The sequence below is a fragment of the Drosophila biarmipes genome, chromosome 3R, assembly GCF_025231255.1.
Source record: "Drosophila biarmipes strain raj3 chromosome 3R, RU_DBia_V1.1, whole genome shotgun sequence".
NCBI classification, from domain to species: domain Eukaryota; kingdom Metazoa; phylum Arthropoda; class Insecta; order Diptera; family Drosophilidae; genus Drosophila; species Drosophila biarmipes.
Window position 1 is genome coordinate 25,428,790 of NC_066616.1, and position 27,592 is coordinate 25,456,381.

The following is a 27,592-nucleotide window of genomic DNA, read 5'->3' on the forward strand; positions in this document are numbered from 1 at the left end:
AAAATTTCGAACCTTTGAAAAACTAAATACTTGAATGTAGAATATAAGGGAATTCAAACACGAGCTCAAAAAGGTATCCCACGTCAAAATCGGAATCGAATAACTCAAGTTATGGAAAATAGAAGTGCAGTTTTGGATGCCCATACTGAAATCCATTGGAAAGACGGAAAAATCCAACATGAAAATGGGCTAAAATTTCGACCCTCTTTAAAACTAAATATTTGAATGTAGAATATAAGGGAATTCAAATACGAGCTCAAAAAGGTATCCCACGTCAAAATCGGAATAGCATAACTCAAGTTATGGAAACTAGAAGTGCAGTTTTGGGTGCCCTACTGAAATCCATTGGAAATACGAAAAAATCCAACATGAAAATGGGCTAAAATTTCGACCGTCTTTAAAACTATATATTTGAATGTAGAATATAAGGGAATTCAAATACGAGCTCAAAAAGGTATCCCACGTCAAAATCGGAATAGCATAACTCAAGTTATGGAAACTAGAAGTGCAGTTTTGGGTGCCCTACTGAAATCCATTGGAAAGACCAAAAAATCCAACATAAAATGAGCTAAAATTTCGAACCTTTGAAAAACTAAATACTTGAATGTAGAATATAAGGAAATTCAAACACGAGCTCAAAAAGGTATCCCACGTCAAAATCGGAATCGAATAACTCAAGTTATGGAAAATAGAAGTGCAGTTTTGGATGCCCATACTGAAATCCATTGGAAAGACAGAAAAATCCAACATGAAAATGGGCTAAAATTTCGACCCTCTTTAAAACTAAATATTTGAATGTAGAGTATTAGGGAATTCAACCACCAACTCATAGAGGTATCCCAAATCTGAATGGAAGAACTCAAGATATGGAATCTAGAAGTGCAGTCTTTGGGACCCAATACGGAAATGGGCACAAATATATATTTTAAAATTCTTTAAATTAAGTTTTTGCTCCTAACTTGATTTCCAACTATTATCTACGACTGAGATTACCCCTGGGCCCATGATTACCTGTCCAGTGACCTAAGCAGTGTCGTCATCCGGCATCATTTAACATTTTCGAGCTGCGAGCTGGGAGCTGGTGGCTCATGGCTGGGAGCGCGAAGGATGGAGACATCCTCAACAAGCCAAGGCATGCCCGTATCCTTCACGCTGCGGTACCTTGCATTAGCGCCTCTCCACCAAACTGCCTGCAGCGGCAGCTGCAAATTGCAGTTGTATAATGCCAACTACAAAAAAAAATGGGAAAAAGAAAAAATAATAAAAACCCGCGCAAATTTATGTGCTGTAAGTGACACTACAAGGCCGCTGTGGCAGTTGCAGCTGCAGTCGCAGATTCTCAGATTCTAGATTCTAGCTGTGCGCCACTCGAAGGCGAGAGCTCCGCGCTTGACACTCGCCGTCTAACCTTTTGCCAGCCAGCCAGCCAGTCAGAGCGTTTTGCGGAGTCCTTAGTCCTTGATGTCCTTGGTGTGCCCCGCGCTTATGTTATGCCTCTGCTCCCGCTGTGGTGTGCTTGTGCTGTGTTTTTTCTGGCTGCCCTGGCCCTCTCGACAGTGGCCCACAATTTGTGTTGACATCATCAGATTAAAAATTTCGGGCACAAGACACAGGCTGCGAAATGATTTCTTAGCTGTCGCAACACGGAGGAAAAACACTGCCACATTAGTTGACAATTTGTCATAGGGACTTGAGCTTGTGTATCAATTTGTGGGGCTGCAAAAAAAATGCTACTTGGCTTACTAGCTTTAATAAAAACAAGAGGAATATGAATTTTATTATAGGAAAATTGTTATTTTTACATATTATATCTACTACTACTACAAGTTCGATACATTTTTTGAAAGGTTAGTCATTTAGGGTATCTTAAACTTAACTCAGTTTGTACCATTTTATTTAGTTAGTTTACTAGTTGTTGTTTGTTTTTTTTTAAGATCTGTGTCCTTCTCGTCTCATTTCTCTGCGTGTTGTTGCTGATTCTGGTTACTGGTGGTTATATGCCACGCCCCTGGGTTGCTTTTGGCCTGGCATTTAACTCGTTTCACTTCATAAATTCGCTCTTACGTAATAAGTTCATCCTAGCCGGCATCCTGTGCGCGTCTTTTTTCAGCTTTTCGTCCTTTTCTTGTGTTTTTTTCGTGCCATGTGTGTGTGCGAGTTGCTTCCGCTGCCGCGAATGCCGCGCACTTTGCATTTCGCGGCTGGTTGACTGACTTGAACTCATGGGTGGTGGCGGGGTAAAAGGGGTCCATGGGGGTAAAAGATGGAGGCTGCGACAGCGGGTTTCAGCATGGGTTGGCTTCCATTCTTTATTTGAGTTATCATGACACATTTCGTTGGATTCAGTCATTTCTTTTGCTTTTGCCAGCGTCTTTGGCGCATGGCTGTCACAGCGACATGGCGCCCAAACAGGATGGGGTAGGGGTTATGTGTATGTATGTTATGCGTCTGCCTACCTTAACAACTAACCAAAGAAACCAGCCTCAACCGAACCCATCTCTCCTCGCTCTCGCTCTCTGCGTTTTTGCGCTGCTTGGTTGCCCTGCCATTTTAAAGCAATTTTCAAACAAATTTACTGTCATTAACTTAGACAGTTGATGAAATTTATGTCAGACATATCAGCATCATGGTGACTCCAGGCCACCCAGCCACCCACTCCGAATGGGTGTAAGTGTGTGTGCGAGTCTGGGCTGCACAGCACAACTTGAGTTTGAGTGAATGACTTCAAAAGCAAAAAGACATTAAAATTTTGTTTACACAAACTCAACGAATCCAATTTAATTCAATTCATCTGTGTGCGGGTGGGTGTGCTGGCAAGTGTGTGTGTGTGCGTGTTTGTGGCATGCAATGTTCGAGACAACAAAAACAACAACAAATCGTTTACCACAGTTCAGTGCCTCTTGCCTTATATCATAAAATGGTCTCCCTTCGTCCTGCCACTCCTCTTGGCCCCATTACAGCGCTCCCATCCTTTCGGGCCCCCTCGTCCTTCCTGTCGCTCCTGCACGAGACAATCGATCAATTTGACTGCAGTAATTTGTGGACAAAGGCGCAAAGTGTGCGCCATCTGTCGTGCAATATACGATGTACGAGGAGCGACAACAACAGCCACAGCAACGGCGCGACTTCCTCATAACTACAGCGATAAAGCATGGGTATTGGCATGCTTCACTCGCGAGGTGCAAGGCTTCGGTATGGAAAGCGAATGCCAAATGCACTACCGGGAACCACTTACATCCGATTACCTGAAGTTATCGTATATATCGATTAGGATTTTATTAACCTATAATATCCATTTACCAGAGATTACTGAATATAACCATATAAAATCTATGTATTTTCTTATCTTCTACATTACCCTGAAGTACCTTTATAATCGATATACTATTGATAAGCTGAATTATCGGTACTGATAATCGTTTTTTGCCGGTCAATCGATATATGGATCGATACATAAAATTAATATTATTCTTTAACAATTCACCCAAATTATCGTTTAGATAAATGCATATTTATCGATAAATATCTTTAGGGCAACTATGCTAAGATCACTTGTTGAAGAATTTAAAGTTTTTTTAATTAAGATATTTTTATTTTTCCACTACACAATCTGTTGGATAATGATTTGCAAAGCAATGTCCCTGATTATGCCGCGTATCTATAAAATACCAGGAGTATCTAAATTATCCAGACAAATCGTGTGTAAAAATTTTAATTTAACGAGCTTGGCGGAATCAACAGTGACTTGGTTATATGGATATGGGTCTGTCATAAACATCCCGCCGCCGATGATGATGATGGCGATCTGGAGTGTGTGTTGTTGATGCTTGGGCTCAGGGCGATGTTTGTCTTATCTGTTTGCCGGGTACTGTGCAAATGAAGTGGCAGTTATTTCTCACGCAACTCGTCCGCAGCGTGTAAATAAAAATGGCCTATAAATGCCTATAGTTTGGCATACGGCACGCGGCAGTTTTTATATCCCGTCATTCGCTCCAGGACGATCTCTGCCCCACTTCCCTCGCAGATATCCTCTGCTCTCCATTCCCAGCGCCATGCCCATTCCCATATTGTTCGATGCGAATGTGGATGGCTGTGTCAGGAGCAGGACCGCCGTTGTTAATCCCGCATTGTTTGCTTTATAAATGCGTTAATTTTATGACAAGTTCATTTTATTGGTTTTCGCTGTTTGCTATCGTCGTGTTTTCGCATTGGTTTTCCAAATAAAACCGAAAGACAAGTGACAAACAACAAGGCAACTCACTCAATTTGATCGTCTGTTAAGTGCTTGTTTAATTGTCCTCTTTTGGTTCCGTTTTGCGTGTGCTGGAGTTCAAGTCCGATGATTGAGGGGCATCCATGCCATCGCACAGGATGTTCAGCTGGATGCGGCGGAGACAAAGGAAACGTCCTTTAATCCAATTTTATTTAGCTCGCCGGCTCTGCAGCACTTTAGCTTCTCGGTCCTTATCCTTTATTCTGCGCTGCCATGGTAGTCAATTTTAATTGATAAGTAGAACTAGCATTTAATTAATAATAGTTTAATAAAGTGCTGTTTTGTTCAGTTCACTGTGCTTTTTAATAAGCGGCTGCAGCATCCTTGAGTGCCAGGGATGCATGCATTATTTCGAAGTATTTAATTGTTATATTTCCTCATATGTTTTTTTTTGAAAAGAGGGAATATTCCTTGCTTATCCTAATTCAAATTTACACTGTTGCTAATTTTTATTTATTCAGGATAAACTTTGGCTGCATCCCTGGCGCCAGAAATAAACTTTTAATTAACTGCCAGCCGAAGCCGGTAAGCTAAACGCTTTTTCTCTCGACAGAGTTTTCTTTACCTTTTAATGCAGTTTTTATTACCTCTTCCTTTTTTTGTATATTACGTATACGCCCCCTTTCTCGGCCATTGCGTATCCGCCCCGGCTGCCATTATTTAGGGGTCGTCTCTTAATTGGTTTAAGCCCAATCATCTGCTGGGCTATATGCATCAGCAGAATCTCGAACTTGAATTGTTATAATCCGCCGGCGAACCGAGTCGAAGTCAACTCATCAAACTTACAAATGAAGTGGCGGGAAACTCGGGACATGTGGCCGCAGTTTATGGCGACCACCTGTTTTTCCCACCCCCCCTGTGCTCCTTGATCTGCTCCTCCAGGATGTCCTGTCGCCTTGTTTCTATATGGACTATCAGTCGTTTCGCTGCACAACTGCGCAGTCAATCATGCATGTGATGTAGCCGCCAGGCAGCAGTTCCCATCTCCGTTTCTCCAGTGCTCCAGAGCTCCTGCTGTTCCTGCTGCTGCGACTTTGACTGAGAGCTGGTGTCTGGAAATAAGCTCGTTAGTTCCTTGTATTGGCTTTGTTGCTGTCGGAGAAACCGGAGCTTCGAGGATTCGCAGCCGCAGCTGAAACAGCAAAATATGTGCACTCCACTGCGAGATGTGTGCTATGCTTTCGCCATGCTTTTGCTATGCTTTCGCCGTGCTCTGCTTGAGCGGTTGCCGCCTGCAGGCTGGCTGGGCAAACTGCATAAATGTCAGCTTGTTTCCACTTATCGCACACTTCGTTCTTCGTTTTTTTTCCCGGCTTAAAGCCACTGCGGCGCGCACTCAAGCGTATTGTCATAAAGGGCGGACATCTTTAAAAGCACCATAGAATCGGGCGGCGGCGACGGCGGCCCGCCTCAGTGTCAACTTAATAAGGTTGAAAATGCCCGGCAGTAAGTCAATATTGCTTCGGTTCCGTCGCGCTTGGACGGCTCCCCTGTTAGCGCTTTAAAAGCGACTGCCATGACTGACCCAGCTTGAATTATTTTCCATTTGACAGCGTTTATTTGACATGCGAGACTGCGGTGTACAATAAAAAAGGAGGATACAGGCCATGTGAGATGGGTTTGGCACTAGAAGATACCCAGTTATCACAGAATCTTAGTTTTAAAAACTAGTTTAAGTAAAAATTAAGATGACACTTCAAATATTTTATGACTTTTAACTTAGTTTCATTTAGGAAATTATGGCACTTGCTTTATTTTTGAACTACTGATTCCATTTATTTTTAAGTCATTGTAATCTTGGAAATAAAGTGATAAAATAATTATAGACATATTTGTATTTAAATCCACTAAACATTAAATAATTTACTTATAAATTTACTTATTTCAAAGAGTTTAAAGGCATAATCTTAGCGGAAACATTAGATAGTTTTTGAACTCTAGAGCAGGCATAGTTTTTATTAGACATTTTTGGTATCTTAAATTGATTGTAGCAAAATACTACATACCTCGACTTCCCATATATACCGGGTATTAAAACGGAACGAGCATGGAATCCGAGCTGACTCACACACCTTGGCAACGTGTGACGTCGTCCGAAGGAAGCGTTGAGTTGCTGCCCGTATGATAGATGCTGCTCCATCTGCCCGCCCCTCCCTTCCCAGCGCTTGTACTCACATCCTTATTTATTTATTTATCCTGTGTATGAGTGAGAGCGCCGAGTTGGTGTGGCTGTTGTGCTCATATGCTTTTTTCCGGCGACGCACTGACACTGACTTAACCGTCCGGTCAGCCAGGATCGTCCTGCAGGACCTGCAGCCAGGATTCGGGACGGATGGCTGCCCTCATTCCCCGGCGCTTGTCATCAATCTTCCTTAATAGATGTTCACACAATTGAATTATTACATGTGTCCAAGTGCCAGGCAATCGACGGTGCTCTGCTCCTCCGTCTCACATATATGTATCTGACGGATGCTTTCAGACGTCCTTTTTTCTCATCTCTGATGATGCTTTGCATACATGCACGGTTAATGTAGTTAAAATGGCATAGATTATAGGGCACTTTTAAGAGCGAAATAGAGCAGACACCTTTAAGAATTTATATCCAACAAGTTGTGTGGAAATTTTTTGCACTGACATTGCATCAAGATTTCGTCGTCGTGCTTTTAATAAAGTAAACGCAAGGCTGCCGCTCCAGTCGAGAGTAAGAACTTTTAAGTGAGCTGCATTAAAAGTTAGCCAACTTGTCAACGGCTTGGCTAGCCCCCCTTAACCTTCTTAGCCCCCGCTCTCGTCACTTGCCGCTGAAGTGCAAGCTGATTACTTGGCTCAAAGTTCGCGGACTTGGCCGAGAAGCCAAAAAAAATAAAAAAAATACAAAATATAATATGCAAAATGAAGAGAGGACAGCACCGCAAATTTAATAAGCCAAGCCGAAGCCTTGTGTGGCATTTAAGAGATAAACAAATTGTTATTCACCCTCAGGAATTTTCCTTTTTGTTTGTCAATGTTTTTCGCGGTTGTTATTGTTGCAGTACGCGCTGAGCCTTCGTTATCTTATTTATTGTTAAAAGATGCTGCGTTATCGCAATTAAGCTCGGAAAAACATTTAAAATGCGTGAAAAATAAATTTGAATGCAACACCAACGAGGGCAGAGCAGTGAAACAGACAACAATGCAAAGCCATTTCTTTTTCTGTGTTTAATTTTAAATTAAAGCACTCTCTCGGCGATTTAATATCAATAATGCAATAAATTGCAGCGAACCTTGACGTCAGTTTAAGCACACAGGAAAAAAGGTTCTTAAATAATGATGGACTCTTAATTGCTGCGAACGGGAAATTTGTAATTGTGCTTTTTTAATAAATACGAGTTGATTAATAATTATAATTAGAGTTGAGATCAAAGAACTCTTGATTGATTGTGTATGTTAAAGTTAAATAAAAATGAATCTATTTAATATGCTTGTCGAATATCCAAAATAATATCTGTCAAAAATGCTGTTATATAATAAACTACTTCATAAATTTCTGATAACTATAATAAAGTATTTTATATTTTTTTATGTGCAGCATTTGCAGCTAGCGAATCCCCAGCTATGCCATACATCAATTCATGGCATATTTGAAATGCAAATGCCTTGGCAGTAAACTCCGCTCAATGCCCGCGTGGATATGCGTGTGAACCAATAAATCAAGGTATGAAAATTCTTAAAAGCATTTTCAGGTATTAACTTGAAACCATGGGCAAAAGCGTGAAACTCTGGAACCGAGAACCTTTTGAACTGCGGCGCCTCGCTTTTTAAAGTCAAAACCTTGCGACAAATGCGCTTAGTGCTTAGCAGAGCAAAAGAAAATGCCGCTGGCGGGAAATGGATAGAGTTGGTGGATGGCAGAGGTTGAAGGTGGGTTGGGAAAACAAGGAAAGGAAACGCAAGGCAAGGAAAGGAAAAGTGGGTGGCAGATGCAGAAGCGAGCGGACGCAGCGCCTGAACCCGCGGCTCATTATAAATTTGCCAGTTTTGCACGTTTCCGTTGTGCGCGCCAAAAAATGTCACAAAGTTTTCGCCCGGCCCTCTATCTCTTTCTAGCCTCTCTAGCCCTCTCTCTGTCTCATTCCTGCGTTTTGTATCACTTTTTATGCTCCTTGGGCTAAATGTCAGCTTTTGTCTTGGCGCACACGCCAAAAAGTATGCTGAAACAATGTCAAGCATAATTTGCATACAATTTTTGCCTCGCCTTTCTGCTTTTTCCCCCCTCCTTTTTTTAGTCCAATTTTTTTGCCATTTTTAGCCGTTCCTCATGTTCTGTTGGTGTTGCTGGTCATTATGTTTGTCGGTCGTGGCAGGCACGCACAGACACTCACTCACTCAGGCTCGCCCACACTCACTCACAGTGCTCTTTTGACACTAATTTAATTTACGTCACTCTGCGGACGGCGACGGACCGCCACTGCCGCCACTCGCAATCTGCTCTAAATGCCATGAAATTGAGTTCGGGACAAAATAAAAGAGTGATTCAATTCTCGGCGCTGACTGGCCTAACCAAATAAGGAAATTACGGCCTCACTTGCGCGGCCAGGCACAAAGTACAACAAAGCACTTCGCAGTTCCATATCCATAACTTAAAGTTGGCTAGCCAAGGGTCGTTCTCCTATACGAATGTTAACATAGCGATAGGTTTTAAACTCAAGGTTTCCATATTTTGCATGATTTATATATTAATCAAAGTATTAATCCCATCCTCATGTTAAACTAAAAGTAGGTTTTAAACTCCTAGTTACCATATGTTTTTTAGATTTAAATAATACTCCTCATCTGCATATTAAACTTAAATGGCCACAAAAATATAAGAAAATTTTTGAAGTCAAAATGTTATGAAACTGTTTGGCATATTCCTTTAATTAAAACCTTGTAAATGTAATCTTTCAAATTGTTTTTAATAAAACGCTAAAATTACCTTCATAAAGTTAAAAATTGTTTCACCTACCAGAAACGTGTTTTAACTTTACTTCGACTCTTTTGCGACACTCAACTTTTCAATTACTTCGGCCAAAACATGCACGAAAATGATTTAGTTCAGGCAATTGAATTCAGGTAAAACAAAATCTATTTTCTATTGATGGCCTACAAGAATATGAATTTTTGGCAAATTTTCAATTTGTAAATTTGTCTGTGGAGCGTTGATGGCAAATTTTAATTTGGCCATTCAAGAATTCATAAAAGACCTATCAAAAACATTGAAACTTTTAATTTCCGACACTCGCAGCCATAAAAATGTATAATGCATTTTGGCGACACTGGGAACTTTAATTACCCTTTTGGCTTTGCCCGAAAAATCTCAAATTGCATACACTCATACATATGTGCAACTTTGCAGGCTATTTGTCACACAAAGTGCAACATTTAACAGCTGGACCATAAATTAAATGCTTCAGCGTATTTCAGAGCGGGCAACACTTTTGCAAATTAACAGGAACCTCCTGCCTGCAATCAAACCCCGGATCGCCTAATTGTAATTAATTATGCAGTGCATGCGGAACACCTGACGAGGCCACGCCCTTCCGTTGGCCGCCCTCCGATACCCATAGCTATGCCCCTTTCAATCCCCCAAAGGACCAATCTCCCGCTCCCCAAACCATGCATATATTCCGGCGGCATTCAATTTAAGCGACATGTACAACTTGAAACATATAACGATGATGGCCACTTCCGCTCATTAAGCAATTGCAAAAATTTACACGCGCCCATAATTTATATTCGTGTTATGTAATTGCTGCCAACAAAACCACCGGGCCCGCATCAAGGTTGTGGCTTTGTAAATTTTGTGGGCGTGGTCGCAATGCGAATTGTGGGTGGGAAAAACCAGAGCTATAATATTGTTTGCGGCAACACCCCCTGGACGGAAAACTTTGATTGATAGCCCGAGAGACAATCGCCTAACCTTTCCATTGTTTTTAAGGTGGCCAAATTTTCGGGGCATTCTTCTGATTGCATTTGCATAAGCGATGACCCTCACACACACACAGACAGATAGATAGAGCACCGAGTACTCTGCAAAATATTTCATTTAATTTTCAAGTTTAACACAAACTCAACTCAACTTGAGAAATCTTTGGCCAAATTGTTGGGCAACGGCCGCCAGCCAAAGAACCTGGTGGATGGTACCAGATGGGGGGAAAAAACAAAAGCAAAACTATTCCAAGCCGAAGCAAAAGCAAAAGCACAAAAGAACTGCAGGCGACGCAAGGAAAAGCAAACAAGGCTACAGCTCCTTCAAACTGAAGGCGATGTAGTGGCTGGCCCAGTGGGTGGATGTGGATGAGGAAGTACTATGCCGTGCCACATAGAAGGTGCGGGAGCAGGAAGAACTGTTTGCATTATTGATGGCCTGGATTATCTCTGGGCAGAGTGGTCCTACGGACGAGTATTGACGAGAGTACGTTGACAACTATATGGGATGTGCAAGGTACACTCTAAAAAAAATAAAGCCTTTTCTAAAATATTATTTAAATTCCTTAATGTAATTCCCTTGAAATCATTAAGGATTGACAATAAATATTAAATTACGTTGTCCCATGCAATTATTTTAAGCCGCTTATTTTTGCTGCATACTTTTAGGCGTCTATAAATTTTGTTTCTGTGGGATCTTCTACGTATATTCAAAAATAAATAATTATTTTACAGTTTAACAATTAAAACTATAAAATATTTTTTCTTACTTTAAAATCATATTTTTCCCCTGTGCACAGACTTTTGTGTGCGCCCAACTGACCGTGTGTGAGGGAACAGTGCAGCTGCTTCAAGGATATTTGCAATTTAATTAATTTAGAAGTGTTTGTTCTATCAAGTGTTGATTGTGTCACTTGTTTGTGGCAGTTACGAGCGTGCCATTTGAAAAGGGATTGGTCGGATAGCAAGACAATGCACCAAATCCAGATCGATAAGCCGCACGAATGCCCAGAGTCCATCCAAGTTCCTGTCCCAGCCGGAGTAGTAGTATTCTGTTTTCCCGGATGACATTGCCATTGCCAGGGAATGCTTTTTATCTTAATCTCCGGCAAATAGACATTAAATGCTATTTCTTTAGATTTATTCAAGGACCAACAACAGCAGCAGGAGGTGGCAGGGGCAGGAGCAGGACCACCAGGACACCAATAACGACAATAAGAAGAGGCATTGCAGCAGATTGGCACGAGCGGGCAGCCAAGTGGCAATTTGTGGCTTTGCACGGCAAACCGACATCATCAGCGATGGATATAGAACAAAAGCCAGACACACAGACAGTATCCTGCGGAATCCTTCGCACTTGTCCCCCGGGGCCAACAGCATCAGCAGCAGCAGCAGCAGCATTGCATGTTCCAAGCAAATTTATTACAAGCAACAGCCCAAGTCGAAGTCGAAGCAAAAGCTTCTGGGATCTGGAATCGCTGGCGAGGAGGCCCCCAGTCCCCGAGTCCTCCTCCGGTTGAATGGCAGTAGTTGTCTGGGCCATCAGCACTTGGCCAAGCTACGTGTCGCCCTCTATTGAGTGTGAATCCTCGGGGGGAAGGTCGCCAAAGACCCCACTGTGGTTGTGTCCCCCGGCCTTCGTCCTTGCTCCCTGCCATCCTGTCGCATGTGGGTGTCTGATGACCCTAGGCCAACTACTATCGACAAGCGTCTTGGACTCTGTGTGTTGACTGTGTCTTCGCTCCGACTGCGACTCCGGCTCTGACTCTTTTGCCACTTATAAATTCTGGCAGATACATGGCCCAAACACTTGTTACATCAATTAGAAGGCCACAGAGTGGCAAAATGTGGGGGCCATGGCCGGAATGTGAAAAGAGATTGTCACGGCTGTTGGCCATTAAGGTGTCCGACGAACTTGCAATGCCAACAGCGCGCTCGACTCTGTCCCGGGGTTTAATGATTGCTTGTGGGTTCAAGGGGCAAAGGTTATAGTCGAAATAGGGGTGAAGACTACCCATAAGTGGGCCACAGCAATTTCAATTTATTGAAAAGTAAAGCTCACAAGTTTGGTTTGTTATTAAATATACATTACAGATTAGCAGGCTTAAAGCTTTCAGAGTTAAAGGCATCATGACCTTAAAAGTTTGTGAAATACACTCTGTAAATCTTCGTTGAAAATGTTTTTAGCCAGGTAAATTCGTTTAAATACAATTTAAAGTCTCTCTTATGGATTAAATTGGCCAAAAACAAACATAGCTAAATTGACGGTTAGCTGGGAAGATAATCTCCAGATGCTGAACAATAGAATTAATTGAGTTAATTAACCTGAAATTTCTTGGCCCAGTTTCACTCCCCTAACAATGAGCTGCGCTTTAAACTGTGCATTTAAGTGCGCTGAAATAACACCGCCACTCACACAAACTCGCTCGTAACCAAATGCATGTGCTGGCCCACTCACACACTCACCCGGAGCCTCGGTTTTGGCCAAGGCTTAATTGAATCATACTCGAGTTCAAGCACAAAACCAAAATGCCATTTGTGTCTGCATTTGGAGACCGGCGGAAGGGAAAATCTGTTCATAATTGAAATTATTTTGGTGAAATTATTCGGCATTTCAAGTGAGTGTGCCTAATCAAGGGCTTTTTCGGCTGCCCAATGTAAATGAGGCTGCAGTTTAGCATTCATAAATAATGTGGAAACGCGCACAGAAATTACCAAAAAATATGCATTTAATATACATAAGTAGCTAAGCAAATTGCTTGTGAATATCGGAGGTGAACGCTTTTGTGCATTTAAATTATAATAATAATATTCTATTTGGTCTGACAAATTGGTAAATTAACATGAAAAACATAATTGCATGGAAGTGTATGGGCGTAAAAAACGGCAAGTATAAACATCGAAATCAATTAAAAGGCCGGCAAATAAATAATGTGAATTAAGCCGAGCGCATGGGCATTATTTAAGCAAGAGAGACAAAACAGGGGTCAGAAAAAATGGGCAGCTAATATGCTTAAATTATGAAATTAGCAAACGTTTTTAATTAAAATATTGCTGCCATTGCCGGCATGTCAATAAATGTATTTATGCACTCGGTGCGCTGTTTGCATATTGATTTGTGGCATGCCTCGGCCAGTGGCCAAAATCACAGCTATGCAACTGCAAATTAACTAATTTCCAATTTATATGTACCCAACATTTTACGGCAATTGCCGTAATTATGCCGAGAAATTAGCAAACGGCAAAAACAACAAACTCGGGCAAACACCAAAAGGCTACAGGCGCTGATTTCAAGCCGGTTGGAAAACAATTTGGGCCCAGCGCTTTAAGCCAACAAGCCCAAGCCCAAGCCCTCGTGGCCAAAGCCATTAAAATTTCGACTAATTAAGTAAGCAGCAAACTTTAAGTCCTCTCCGGCAATCAATCAAGGCTTTTGTCTTTCGAGCAGCTCATTTGCCGCTTTGATCGGCTTCGGCAAACTCGCTTTTGAACGGCACGGATTTGCTTTTCCACAGAGACTTGAGATTCATTCCACGCCAGCAGCGCCGAGCACAAATATTTGTGTGCTCATTAAGCTTTAAGGTACTTTAATATTATTTTATCATCCCGGCCAAACCATTTCCAATTAGTGCAGCATTTGGCCTAATTTGTTTATTGTTTCACGCAAGTAAGCCCCATTTCGCCAGTCGCATCTTGGCCCCCTGATTCTCATTCTGCTGGCCGAGTTCACAGGTCAGCACCGCTAATCCCTTCAATTAGCGATCGAACGTCAGTCGGATCAACGCGACAAGCTACAAATTCAATTTGGCCGTCATTGCGTCTCGTTTGAAGTTAAACCAAACTGAAAATTGAGTGGCCTGACCCGCAATGAACCAACCGGTTCTCCGAGCTCTTTGTTTGCCCTCCTGTCCGAATCGACGGGCGATGGGGGCGGGTTTATTGTCCTGGCTGATTGCGCGGTCCTGCAACTTGCTGCAAATGAATATTTAACCCCAATGTATGCAAATGCGATTCCCTGCTTTCCCGGCTTTAAACAAAAGCAAAATATCTGAAGCCAACGAAGAGGGGAATGCACACGGAGAAAAGATTTTATAAATAATATTGATATTAGTTTGCTTTTGGAACAGACAAAAAGATATGGCTATGCAACACACTGTCACTCTTAAAATATAAAATGATACAAAAAATAGTCAAAAACTTAATATGAAATTATGAATTTAATTTGCTTTTATATTGCTTTTTTGTTTACATAAAACAAATGCTTAATATTTTTAAATCCAACTGCAAAGTTATACATTTAAATCATACCAAAAAGGTGCTCACTTCATTCATTTTGCATGTGTTAATAGCAGTCTTTCACAATCCATCATCATTAGATGCTTGTTTTTTTAGCCGTGTACACATACACCAAAACAAAAATAGCTTGCATGTCGCGTGGCAAAAGTTTTTAAGGCAACAAATAAACAAATTACGAGGAGCAACACAAGTGTAATAAATAAGCGCAACTGACAAAAACTGCACAAATGGCTGTCATTAGAGGTAAGATGGCGGGCGGAAGTGAAGGTGGAAAGGCGGAAATGGGCAAGTGGAAAGGAGTGTGCGGGGGCGTGGCGAACGCCCTAATAGCAACCAGGTGCGCCATAATTGCCCAACGTTTTGCCAGAATGTGCTCGGCTGCAAAAACTCACATATAGTCGTAAACACAGCCGCGGCAGGGCGAAATATCAGTGAAAGCAAGCTTAGCAGCTTAAAATAATTTATGATCCTTAAAGTAAGTAAATGGCTGAATGCCGGCATATGGCAGGTCAGCAATCGAAGGATGTGTGTGTGTGTATGTGTATCCTGTATGCGCCTGGCACGCACGGAAGTCAAGTATGTAATGTTAATGTCTGGTCAGCTGGAAAAACAAAGTAAATTAATTGTTGGTTCAGGGCACAGAAGCCAAGCAGGAGCTAAGCCCACTGTCCGCAGGTCCTGCCGGCCAGCCGTCATTGCTGATTATCGAGTGCGGCGCGGTCACTGAAGACTTCCTGCTCGACTTTCTCTTTCTCCCTCGGCGGTATTGGTTTTTCAGCAGAGTGCAGCCAAGCGAAACCAATTTCCTACACTCACACACACTTATTGTAGCCAGGACATCGGCATGTGTGTGAGTTTGTTTATGGGTGTGCGTCCGAGCGGCCTTCCTGTTGCAGGAGACGGCGGTGGAGGACCAAGCAGCCAGGACGAAGGACGAAGTGGTTGACAAAGCGCGTGTTGATGCGCGTGTCAAACTTGCACTGCCTGACGGAAGTGTTGCCAACTAACGGCTGGCTAACGAGGATGGAGGATGCCAGAGGCGGGCCCACAGTTGGCCATACTTATACTGCCGGCCATAACAAGCTGGAACTGTATGTGCCACCATCACGACCTCAAGTCACCCTTTAGACCAAAACCTGTTGCCTACTAAAGGGGGCCTTCCGGATCGAGCAAGCTTAATGATAATATATATTATTTCAAATTCACTCGGATCGTTAAAATTAAAGTCTGAAAATGACACATTATGTAAACAAGAGGTACTTTTCTCAAGAGAATAACAGATTTATAAGTCATAATGCCTTTATAACCAAGAGTACACTTAACAACACTTTGCTCATAGATTTGTATATATTACAGTAAAAATTACAGAAAAGAGAAAGAAAGACACTTCATAGGGATACAATTTTAATATTTATTTCAGGTTAGACATGAGAATAACCCTCTTTAGATTCCGAGAACAGGGTATTGTAAGCGCTTGGTTGACTGACACGTAATATATCAATGCACCTCGTCGGGCTGCCTGTGACCGCTTGAAATATGGCTCGGTCCCCGGATCGTTTGTTGTTTACTTATGCAAAGTACAAACAGCAGAAAACTTTGCGAAAACTTAGGCACACATTAGGCAGAAACGCTTATTTGCTTAGGCAGCTCCGTATACTCATAGTATACCCTTGTACTACTTCTTGTAGAAGAGGCCGCCTGAGTATGAGCTTCCCCCAAGCAATTTACCTACCATAATACCACATTCTTGCAGAACATTTAAGTTCTCTTTTGGCCCTTTTTCCAATTCCTATTGAACTTAAAGTTCGATTCAATTTTTTACTGTTTGCCAATGCCCTGCGGCCAGGTCAGGCTCCACCGTATGTGGGTTTCCCGATGGAGACCCTAAAAAAAAGAGGAGAAAAAAACCGAGAGGAAAATAAAATCATTTGTTGACAATTTGTTTAGCTGCTGTTGCCACTACAAATTCTCCGTTTTTTTCCCCGAGCTGCCTTGCAAGTTGTTTGGCCAAATTATTTGGTATGCAAAACACTTTCGGCAAATATTGATTTTGGAAATTTGTTTTAAAAACAAAACGACGAGGCAAAGGAACAGGAATAGGAATAGGAATTTTTGGGAGAAAGGACGGCGAACGCGACATTGTAGCAGCTTCGTCGTCGTCGCCGCCGTCGTCGTCGTCGTCGCATTAGACGACACTAAAAGTCGTGGCATAGTTTCTGGGTTTTTCACAGGGAGGGTGAAAGGGGTGAAAGCGCACCAAAAGTCGCACACTGACGTCATAAAAAGGCTTCCACGGCCACGGAAAACTCCTGCCGCGCGCTCTCCAGCTGCATTTGTATGCATGAACATCGACTGCAATGTCTTCGCCGGCACGTGATGTGTGGCACATGCCACTGCCGTCGCTGGATCCTCCTCCAGGTCCTGCCACCTCCTTTTGTAGCCGAAAAGCTGGAGCCGCAGCCCTTTAAATTAGCTTTAAAAATGCCCATGCAGCCGCCTCGTATTTTGTGCGGGCTCTCTGGCTCGCTTTTCAATGGCTGCATCCCTCGCTTTTGGGCCACATTTAATTAGCTCCCGGCTAGCTGCCTAGCAATGGTTATGGTAGTGTGGCTGTGAGCCGGAGAGTCGCCGCAAGTGCAACAACCCGAAAATTTGCATAAATAAAAGCGGAAGAGCCGCACACTGCAAAAAAAAAATGTATTTACTAGGTAGTTTCATAAGCACGGAGGCCAAAGAAATTATTTAAGCGAGATAGATTGGCACAAGATCCCCAGTCTAGAAATTACGATTTTAAGGCTGTAAACTAGTCTTATTGGATATATATTCAAAAAATATTTTTTAACCTATACTCTCCCTCAGAAAAATATAGTTTTTATAACACATCTGTAGGTACAAGTCAGACTTGATATTATTGCTTTCTACGCCATAATATTTTTTATATGGATGATTGCCACCCCTTTTAAATTACAATTTTATTTCCTGCTTCCCAATAGTTCCCTGTTGTTTACTTTCACTGATGTTTTTCTAAGGGCAGCGTTCAGTATTTTTAAGTTCACCTATAGACAAATGGTTGCCGCAAAAAAACTCTTTTATATGAATAATATATATGTAAATAATGTGTTGCTGAAAAAATGGCTTGGAAAAATATAAACGTCATTTTTGTTACAAGGAAAATGAATTTTAAAGAAAACCAGGATACAGTACAGCATTGCCTTTTAGTTTTTTTTATTATGACTATTATTATGCGTACCCTTTAAATCCTTTGAATTTCAAACAATTTCCTTCATTCTTTTCCTAGGTTGGCTAAATTTTTTTGAGTGCAGCACGCTGCAACAGCCAGCGACTGTATGAATGTCCTGAATGCCGCGAATGTCTGTTTGAATAGATCCTGGCAGTCAAAGCAGTCGGCAGTCTGCGTCCGCAAAGAAGAATTTCGTCCGCGGGCAGGTTCACCCACAGACAGAAGGACCTCGTGTAAATGCAAAGTTTTTCGATTTAAGTTCATAATTAAAATTGAATTTTGACTGGCTCTCTAGCAGCACTGCGTTTTCTACACACACACGCGCAACTCGCGAAAGTTTAATTAAGTTTAAATTTTGCATGCCCTGCGAAGGTCACAAGAATTTCGCGGTGAATTTCGCTTTCACCGAAAAATTGTAAGAGCAAGTGAGGGAAACACATGTGGCCAGGAATCGTGAGTGGTGCAGGCGAAACACAATTCTATGTAGCTGTAGTAGAAGCTAGAAGCCCGGTGCGTGCCAACTGCCATAATTTGGGCAATCCCTGGAAAACACTAAACCCACCTGACAAGTTGCAGACTTGGCCTCCCTCCCCGCCTGCGAGCGCTTTCAATATTTAACTGCCGGCGTTAACGACCTCGAACTGTCAACAATTTTGCAGGCGCATTTCAAAAATTCCTGGAGAGCACTCGGCAGCCAAAAACTTTGCCGGAGTTGCGACTTGTCGAGTGGGGTTTCAACTTCCACATCTACTTCTTCTGGCCAAGAAATGTAGCCAAGCCAACTTGACGACAGCGCCGCTGACATTGTGCAGGAGTTAAACATGTTGGCGGCTTGCAGATTATGGAAACTGAAGGCTTTTTCATCTTGGCCCTTTAGCCTGCCGCCTGCCTGCCCACCGCTGCCAATTAGGCAAAGTTTTTGGTCGACTCCGCAGTCCGCAGAAAAAATTCAGACGAAACGAGCGAGCCTGAAATTTGCATTAGTAGGCTCCACAAAGTTGTCAGTTGGCGGAAAAAAGTTTGCATTCAACTAATTATGTAGTTCATTATGCGACGAATAGAATGACAATTCTGCCGGGGCAAATAAACCTTTCCCAAATCGGAAGATGGTTGTGAAGCCTCTGTTTGAGTTGATTTATAATACAGTTTGGCCAAAAAACATAAAAAAGATATTCCTTGATATCTTTTTGTGGTGTATTTCTCACTTTCAGAAAAAATATAATTATTGAAATTACGAAAAGGTGTTGGAAAAATATTTCTCACGTTTTTTATATCACGCACAGAGTATTTAGTTACTTAACATTTCAGGAATATCATTGGTTATTAACAACAAAAATATTGTAACATCATTAAATGACTTCATTAAAATTTTTCAATAGTTTTTGCTCACAAATTGTTAAACAGCAAAAAATCTCTTTTAATTCCAGAAATATTTGCTTAACTCTCCCGCAATTTAATGGCTGCTAAATGTTTAACTTGCCTTGATATAAAGTGCATTTTTGGGTAACCGAAATATGTACAAACGAATCGGGCGCATAAGTTTACCTTTGCAATTCGGCAATTTAATAGCATTGTTGCGGCTGCTGATAACTCAAAGGCGAAAACCACAAAGCTTTGCAATTTTCTTCTAATTGGCTTTTAATGCGTATCCTTTTCGCATTTAAGTGTATATGCCGAGATTTGAATAATAATGATTAATGGCAGAGCAGCGGCAGCCGCAGGACGTTTTTCAGTGGGGTTTTGAGAACAAAAGTCATGTACGGGGCTTCGCCGTATGTGGCACTCGACGAGAACTGCATTCCGGCATTCCATCATCAATTTGCCCGGCTTTTGTGCATTTTTCAGCAGACAAACAGACAACAGCCAAAGGCAGCGCAGCATAAAATGTTATTGTGCATTAAAGTCAAATCAAAGTGTGTCACATCGGCAGTGAGGAGCTGCAAACTCGGATCTGGGAGGATGTTCTGGGGCTGTTCTCGGTATTCTCGGGGTTCTCGGGAGCTCTCGGGGCTCTTTGTTTGTTTAGGCTAAGAGGCAGTCGACAAAACAAAGTGAGATGTTTTATTTATGGGCTCTGTGTGTGTCGGTGGGCGTGGCAAGTGTCATATGCGTTGTAGCAACGAGACAAACAGTGAGAAGGACTCAGGCAGCTGGCAGGATTGTGGACCCAGGAGCCAGGAGCCAGGATTCAGGATCCAGGATCCTCCTTAGTTGCCGTCTCCGTTTCTGGCTGTCAGCTGCCTTGCAAATGAACAACTTTAACAAATGCAGGGCGCCTCTGCCTCTGCCGCTGCCTTTTCCTTTTCCTTTGCCCGAGATTGTCACAACTTGAAAGATTTTCGCACAAGTCAAACAGACTGACAAAGTCGACAATGATGGGGAGGGACATGGATGTGTCTCCTCCCCAGACGACAAGCTCTACAAGGCCCAGACTGGGTATCAAAAACATACCTCCCCTCCCCCACAACAAAAACACTCATACATACATCCAGTCGAAGGCGAGTCAACTTTCTAATGTTATTTAAAGCACTTTAAGTGCCATATTTCCTGCTGCTACTACTACCAAACACAACCGCCCCCTGCAGTCTGGTTTATTTATTATGTGGCGCTGCTGTGCTTACTTTTGGCACTCCGGCAGGAAGAATCAAGTAGTTTTTTATGTTTTCCGGCTGAACTGCAGTGCCAACAGCCAGCGGCCCAAGTCTGCACTGAGATGAAAATTAAATTAAATTGAGGTCACTCAGTGGTTATTTGCGTACGAAAGAGCCGTGGTATTTTAAGGCTTATTGTTATAAATATTTATACGACAAATCGGTCATAACCAAGGGGTATTTAGGCACATGATAATTTTGATTTTTATTCAATATTGACACAATAAAAAATAATATTAGGTAATATCCAGGTTGGCTAGAATATGGGGTAAGTGGAAATAATAATTTTTAAAATGATATTCATAATGTTAAATATTATTATATTATATACAAATTAAAAAAAAATATGAATTAAGACCTTGAATTTAAATTATTATTATTACATTTTTAAACAATCATACTAACCACAAAAACTTGGTTTTCTCAAAACTTGCTTTAAAAACTTCAAAACTTTATGATATTTTTAAAGCCAAAGGAACTTGCGATTTGAACTAGCCTTCAAGACTTTCAGCAGATTTCTGTGTGTTACCCCTCGACCAACTCCATTTGACCCTGGACACATTAGTTCGATCCTTCACATTTTTTTTCTGTGTGAGCCAGTGCAGCGGCAACTCGAAACTCCCAGCTGGCCGTCCCGGAGTCCGAGGCTGCTGCCTTTATTCAAAAGTTTAGTCAGCCATTGAGAGCGTCGAGTGCGACGTCGTCAGTCAGGACTCGCGTGGCTCTACTCCGGCGGATATATCGCCAATGTTTGTTTTATGTTGCAAACTTTGCCAGCACAAGACGAGGACCAGCTGCAGCGACTCCAGTTCGGAGATGCTCCTCCTGTGCCCGGCACCGCAATTTAATAGATTTTCTATGTAAGCCTCTGCGGTCCTCAGATTTGACACCGGCGACCGCACAGATACATGCACACAGAGATACAAAGGGGGGGAGCGGAGGGAGTGAGTCCTTTGTGTAGCGCGCACTACCTGCCTACAGATATTTTGCACATCACAAGGACACAACACAACTTGACGTCGTGTGAACCTCAACAACTTAAAATGTAAATAACTTTTCAAGAGGTTTCACAAAGTTTTTGGCCTGAGCCGAGCCACGCCCCCTGCCCCCTGTGCGCCTCCGTGCCTGTGTGTTGGGGTATCTGTGTGAAGTGCCCTGGCACTCAAGTGTTTCGTTTCAATTTTCGCACGAATTTCGCAATCCTCTCTCTCTGCCCCCGCCCCCGCCACCTATTTTCCGCTGGCCTCCCCCAGCGATTCTAGCCCAAAAAACAAATACCGGCCAATGCCTGCAAATTAATTTTGTTTTGATAGACTTTCAAGCATCCGGCCGAAAACAAAGGCAAAAGTGGAAAAGAAGCGGCCGGCGCACACACTGCGTATGCGTAATGTGGGCAGCAGCATTTTGGCATTTAGACCAAAAACTGCTGCAAATCAATTAAAATCCACGCGGCACACACACGCATTCTAAAATGCTAAAACACCGAAAAAAACGGGAAAAAATGAAAGCATCGAAAAATGCCAAAGCAAAACCAACAGCAAAAATTTTTGTTTGTTAAAAATGCAATTTATATGCGCAATGCAACGCATCGCGGCAAAGGCAACAAACAACGTGCAACAAAATGGTAGCAATAGCAATAGCAAACATGCACAATGGCCGGGCAAAAACGAAGTTTGATGCATTTTCACGCACAGCTTCACGGCAATCAACGCTTCATTTTAACTAAATGATTTTCAGACGAAAGGGTGGGGCTTCGGAAAATTCGGCAGCACAACTAAATGGGTTCTGACAACGTATGTATGTATGTATGAAGTATGTGGCCTGCGTCTGCCTGTGGGAAGGCCATATTATTTTGAGATATGGAAAACCCAGAAACCGTATTTCTGCAAGTAGAAAAGGCAGCACAGACTGCTGCACAATTGCTTAATAATACTCGAAAACCTTAAAAGGATAAAATAATGTAGAACTTTTGAGGTAGTTCACCAACTAGGTAATTTAAGTGTACTCAAGAAGCACATTTATAAAGAAAAGGATATTAGAAAGCGTCTTTAATTGAGGATGATCTTAATAAGGAAATATACTTAGTATAAGGACAACATATAACATTATCTAAGTGCATTTCCTTTAAACCAACCCACATAAAAGCTATATATCTACCCTTAGATTGCAAAATCCTACCAATGAATTACTATAAAATTCAATCAAAATAATAATTTCCAGAAGCAGTATTTCTCCATTTTCGTAGGTAAACTAAACGCAACTCTAAAGCACTATGGCCAAATCTCTTTGATGATAATTCATGTGAAGCCAAAGAAAGCTGGGAGAAATTTGCCAAAACGAAATATAAGCATGGCTGAAATCCACTTAAATAAATTGATGCTTTACTACTCAAGGCAAGTTTTGTGGCCTCCATTTCGCCCCCCATTCATTACACTTACTATACACCACAGCCAGACGCGTCGCAACTTAGAGAAGAGCCCCATGGAAGCCCCCTCCAGTAACGCCCCTGGCAAGTTGCAGAGGCGCCACTTGCGTAAATTGGCAGCATTGTAGTTGAGGGATTAGTGAGGCATTAAACGCCGTTTTTGCACATTACACGCGTGTAAAGCGCAAAGTCCATGCCGCCCACTTCTCAGGCATCCATCAGCCACCCGGGGAACCCACTCCACCTCCGTGTGCTGTGTGTTTTTGCGCTTTAAAGAAATACAAGACGGCGGGGCGAGTCCTTGGTCGTCCCTTCGGCGAAAGTTGGTTGTCTTGCCGGTTGGCAGTTGCCACTTGCTACTTTCCACTTGCCAGCTTCCACTTTCCAGTTGCCGCCTGCCGCTTGCCACTTGGCCCGCGTTTAACACTAAAAGGATTAAGCGGCTTAAGTCTGATGCGAGAATTTGCTGCGTGCCACTTGGGCCTGGCAAAAGCAGAGAACACTGCCACTGCCACTGCCACTCGTAAATTGCCAAATGTAGCGCGCTGGGCGTTGCACGTAAAGCAAATTTATCCGCGGCTCTGGAAATCGTCATCTGCTCGCAGTGGAGGAATGCCTTAAAAAAGGGCTCAAGCTGGTTTTAATCATTTTAATGGCCAGTCAAGCAGCAGACAAACGTGCTGACCTTGCAAACTAGCACTTAAGAACCATTCCAACGCCGCAAAATATGCGAGCACAATAGATAAATAGTTCGAATTTCTTATGGCGAAGATAAGATACTCTTAAAAATGTTTCAAAACCTTCTTTAATAAAATTGGGAAAAGATATGTGCCGTACCCTAAGAAACAAATTAATTGTACATGATTAATTACATTTTGTATATTTTCAACTTAATAGAAAAAAGCTGTGTTAATGTATCTCTTATTATCAGATTTATACTTTATTTGTGTGTTAAACATTTGAAGCTTTCAAGTAAAAATGATAAATATATTTTACTAATTAACATTTTTTTCTTCTTTAAAATCCATATTTTGCCTATGATTTTATGAACTGCTGATTTAATATGGTATCGTACTAAGCTTATAAAACTTACCCCTGGCAATAAAGCCCTGGCTTGCATTTCCTGCAGCCGTTTTCCACACTTCAACTTTCAGCGCAATTATTCGCAAAGCCTTTGCTCCAAGGCAATGCAAATGCATTAACAAAATCATAATATCCTTTCATTTAATTTCTGCAGCAAAAAAGCGCGCGGTCACAAAGTGAACGCCATGACAATGAGCAAACAAGTCAGCAGGGCTTGGGTCGAATAATGAAAGAAATAACCAGAAAAAAGTGAATGGAAAACGGAGGGAGTTCAAAAGGGGGTGTCGAAATAAAAAAAAATCCCCCCTCAGATGGTTTAAGAGCGACCCCAGCTAACTGGCGCCCCTCGAAACACTGAGTATATAGTATGGAAACGGGGCTTCCCCGTTTCCTGGCCACAACCTTTTGTCAAGTGGAAAGTGGTTTGTAGCTGCAAATGAAAATAAATCTTAAAGTGTGCTGCTGGCAACGCGAGAGCCATCATGTGCACCATTTAGCGGCTTAGCCGCAAATCAACAAACATATTCGTGAGCTCAGAGCCGCGGGCCAAGCTAAAGCTAAACAATATTTTAGTGAAATTACTGGGATTTAAGGTACGTGTGCCGCCGGATGGGCTGGTGACAAATATAATGCGACCAGAAAATTTATAACGCTTTATCATCACAAATGCGACTGCCATGTATCGTCAGCAAATTTAGCTGCTGGGTTATTTCTGTGGGTGGGTTTTTAGACGGGCGGCTAGGGGGTTTACACATTCGCGAGTGCGCCCCGGTCATGTAAACATGTGTAAATTCACAAAATGAACAATCATACGCCAGTGTAATACATCACGCAGCCCCACAAAATGATTACAGCGCCACGCGGCTCATTTTTCCCGACTTTTGCCCAGGTGCTTATGCATGGCCACCCCCCAAAACCACCCAAAACCACCCATATTCACCCCCTCTTCGCCTGAAATCCACCCACCTGACTGACATACTGGCTGCCTGACTACCTGACTGTCTGTCTGAGTGGCAGGCAGGCTGATTGCCTGTTGTTTTTGTGTACGCTTGCAGCCGCTAGACATTGAGTATTTTGCAACATTTTAAACATGTCATTAATATGAAATACATCACAGAAAATGAGGGCACTAAATAATGCAGTAGTGCCGTGGCATAAACTACTCCGGTACTCAGGAGGAATTTATATAAGCTTTATGATCAATTACTTAAACTGCCAGCGAGCAAGCGAGTGGAAAAAAAAACCGTTGACATATTTGAAATTATTAATACAAAATTAAACTTTACATTTGCATCTTTATTGGCTCATGTTGATTGCATAATTTATTTTATATAGTTTATACGTGCATGCTTTGATTTTAATTAAAATATTATAATCTATATAATGTGGTTTTGCACAAAAATATCCCCCATAATGATTCGATTTTTTGCGTCCACCAATTGCATTGAGCCGTATTCCAGCGATGGGCTTACGTATGTTTGCACATAATTCGAATGGACAAAAATTTAAATTGTACACGGGCTAGAGTTTACATAAAAATTATTTTTCAAATGCCAGCCAAACCGCACACAGTCAGACGCATGCATAAATAATTCATAACGATTTTATTTGCATGCGAAATGAGTTAGAAAAAAAGTGTACTGGTGCAAAAACCAAGCGAAAGCAAACTACACACCGTAAAAAAAACGTGGTCAAAAAAGAGGCAAAAATCCGAAAACAAACTGAATTAAGTTGGTGCACTTTTTGCGAGCACCATTTTCGGGATTTACACTGGCCAGTACGGCCACACACGCCGCACATTTGGTTTTATTGTTAGACCATGGCCAGGAGTCCGGTCTCCGGTCGCCGGTCGCCGTTCGCCGGTCTCCTGGTCTCCGGTCCATGGTCTCTGGTCTCCGGAATGCTGATCCTGCTGCTGCGGTTGCCGTGGACCTGCACCTTGGCCACAGCGAGTGCGGAACCGCAGACAAACGCGTAGGTGTCGGTGTTTGGCTCCTGCCCTCCATCCAGCCATCCAGCCATCCTGCCATCCAACCATCCTACTATCCTGGCTACTGATGCTAATGACGAGGCGGCCCCCATCCTGATGGTGGGCACACCCTGGAGGCCATCGCAGGCAGCCGAGTCAGGAGTTGGCTCCTGTTGACTCAGCAGCTTTTTTTGCGTGCTCCAAGCCAGCTTAGTTAACCGACTACACGTGAAATAAAATTCTATATAATATATAGGTATATTTTAAATATTATTTATGGAATACCCAGTTTAAATGGAATTTTATAAATTTAAATAAAACTTACACTTCTAGAAAAATGTAGAATATGTTCTAATATTTTTGAATTTTAATGAAATATATTTCAATAATAAATACTATTATTTTAAGTTATTATAAAGATACATTATATTTTTTATTACAAAAATATTTTGTATTTAATTAAAATGTTAGACAATAAAAAATATAATTGGCATACTCTGAGGATACGTTTATTTGTACACTTCTTTATTATGCTTCCTTTAAATATTATTAAAACTGCAAATATTTAAGAATATAAACTATTCTAAAAATTATAGTTAGACCCCTCAGACTTGTGATTAAATAGACTTGGGAACACTTAAATAACTGTGACCAATTTTAAACCTCTATTTTTCCTGTGTACTGATTTCCTGCTGCCTTGTCCGTGTGTCTTTATTATGAGCCCCGTAGAAGGCGCCTGGTGCCGTGTTCCTGTTCGTGTCCTGTGGCCATTTGCGGCTCATAAGGCATAAACTTTCAAGTGGCCAACAGCGCTGCTTCGCTCCCGCCTCCTGCTGACATGCTGAAGGACAACTTTTAATTGAGATAAAATGGAAGCGCCTCCTTCTTCCTGCTCGCCACTCGCCGTCCTGCATTTCCTATTTCCCATTCGCCATTCGCCATTCGCCACACTTTTGCTGCTGGAAATCAGCATCAGAGTAACTTCTAATTTAGTGGCCGTGAGAGGAGTCCTTGGCCAACATGTAAATCAGCGCACTTTTCTAGCACTTTCAACGCTCCCCGGTTTTTTCCCAGGGAAAGCAGCGTTTCACCTGGCTTGTTTGCATGACAAACTTTATGTTGTTGTTGCTGCTGTTGTTGCCAAATGTTGTACTTGTAATTTGTTGTGTTTGTGGCCATAAAGTTTGCCCAGTTGCCTGGCCACACAACAAAAACATTCAATTTTCGTTCATTTTTATTTTTTTCCCCCCATTTCTGTTTATGTTTTGCAACTCTCTCGTTGCAGAACGTTCAAAATATTTACAATTTAGTTGGGTAAATGACGGCTGTTCACTTGTTTGTCACGCATTTGTTGTCACATTAGCCAACTTTCAGTCCCCGGCTGGTTGACGTTGTTTCAGGTTTAATGACGCAGAGTGGCCAGGTGTAGGCGGATACCTCATTAGTAATGGCCAAGTGTTTCCCGAACCTAAATCATGGAAACTCAAGATGGAGCCGTAAGAAGAAGGCGAAGCAGTAGAAGCAGCAGCATTTGGTGACCGCAGTCCATTTCAAGCTGTTCAAGCGCCAAAACGCCCAGAGAGGACTGAGTCCCAAAATTTCACCACACACCACCCTGAAATGCACTCAAAGAAAATGGGTGTTTTGCTCAAGTAAAGTATTTTATTTCAAAAGGTTAAGAATACAAATAATCTTAAGTTTCGCAATT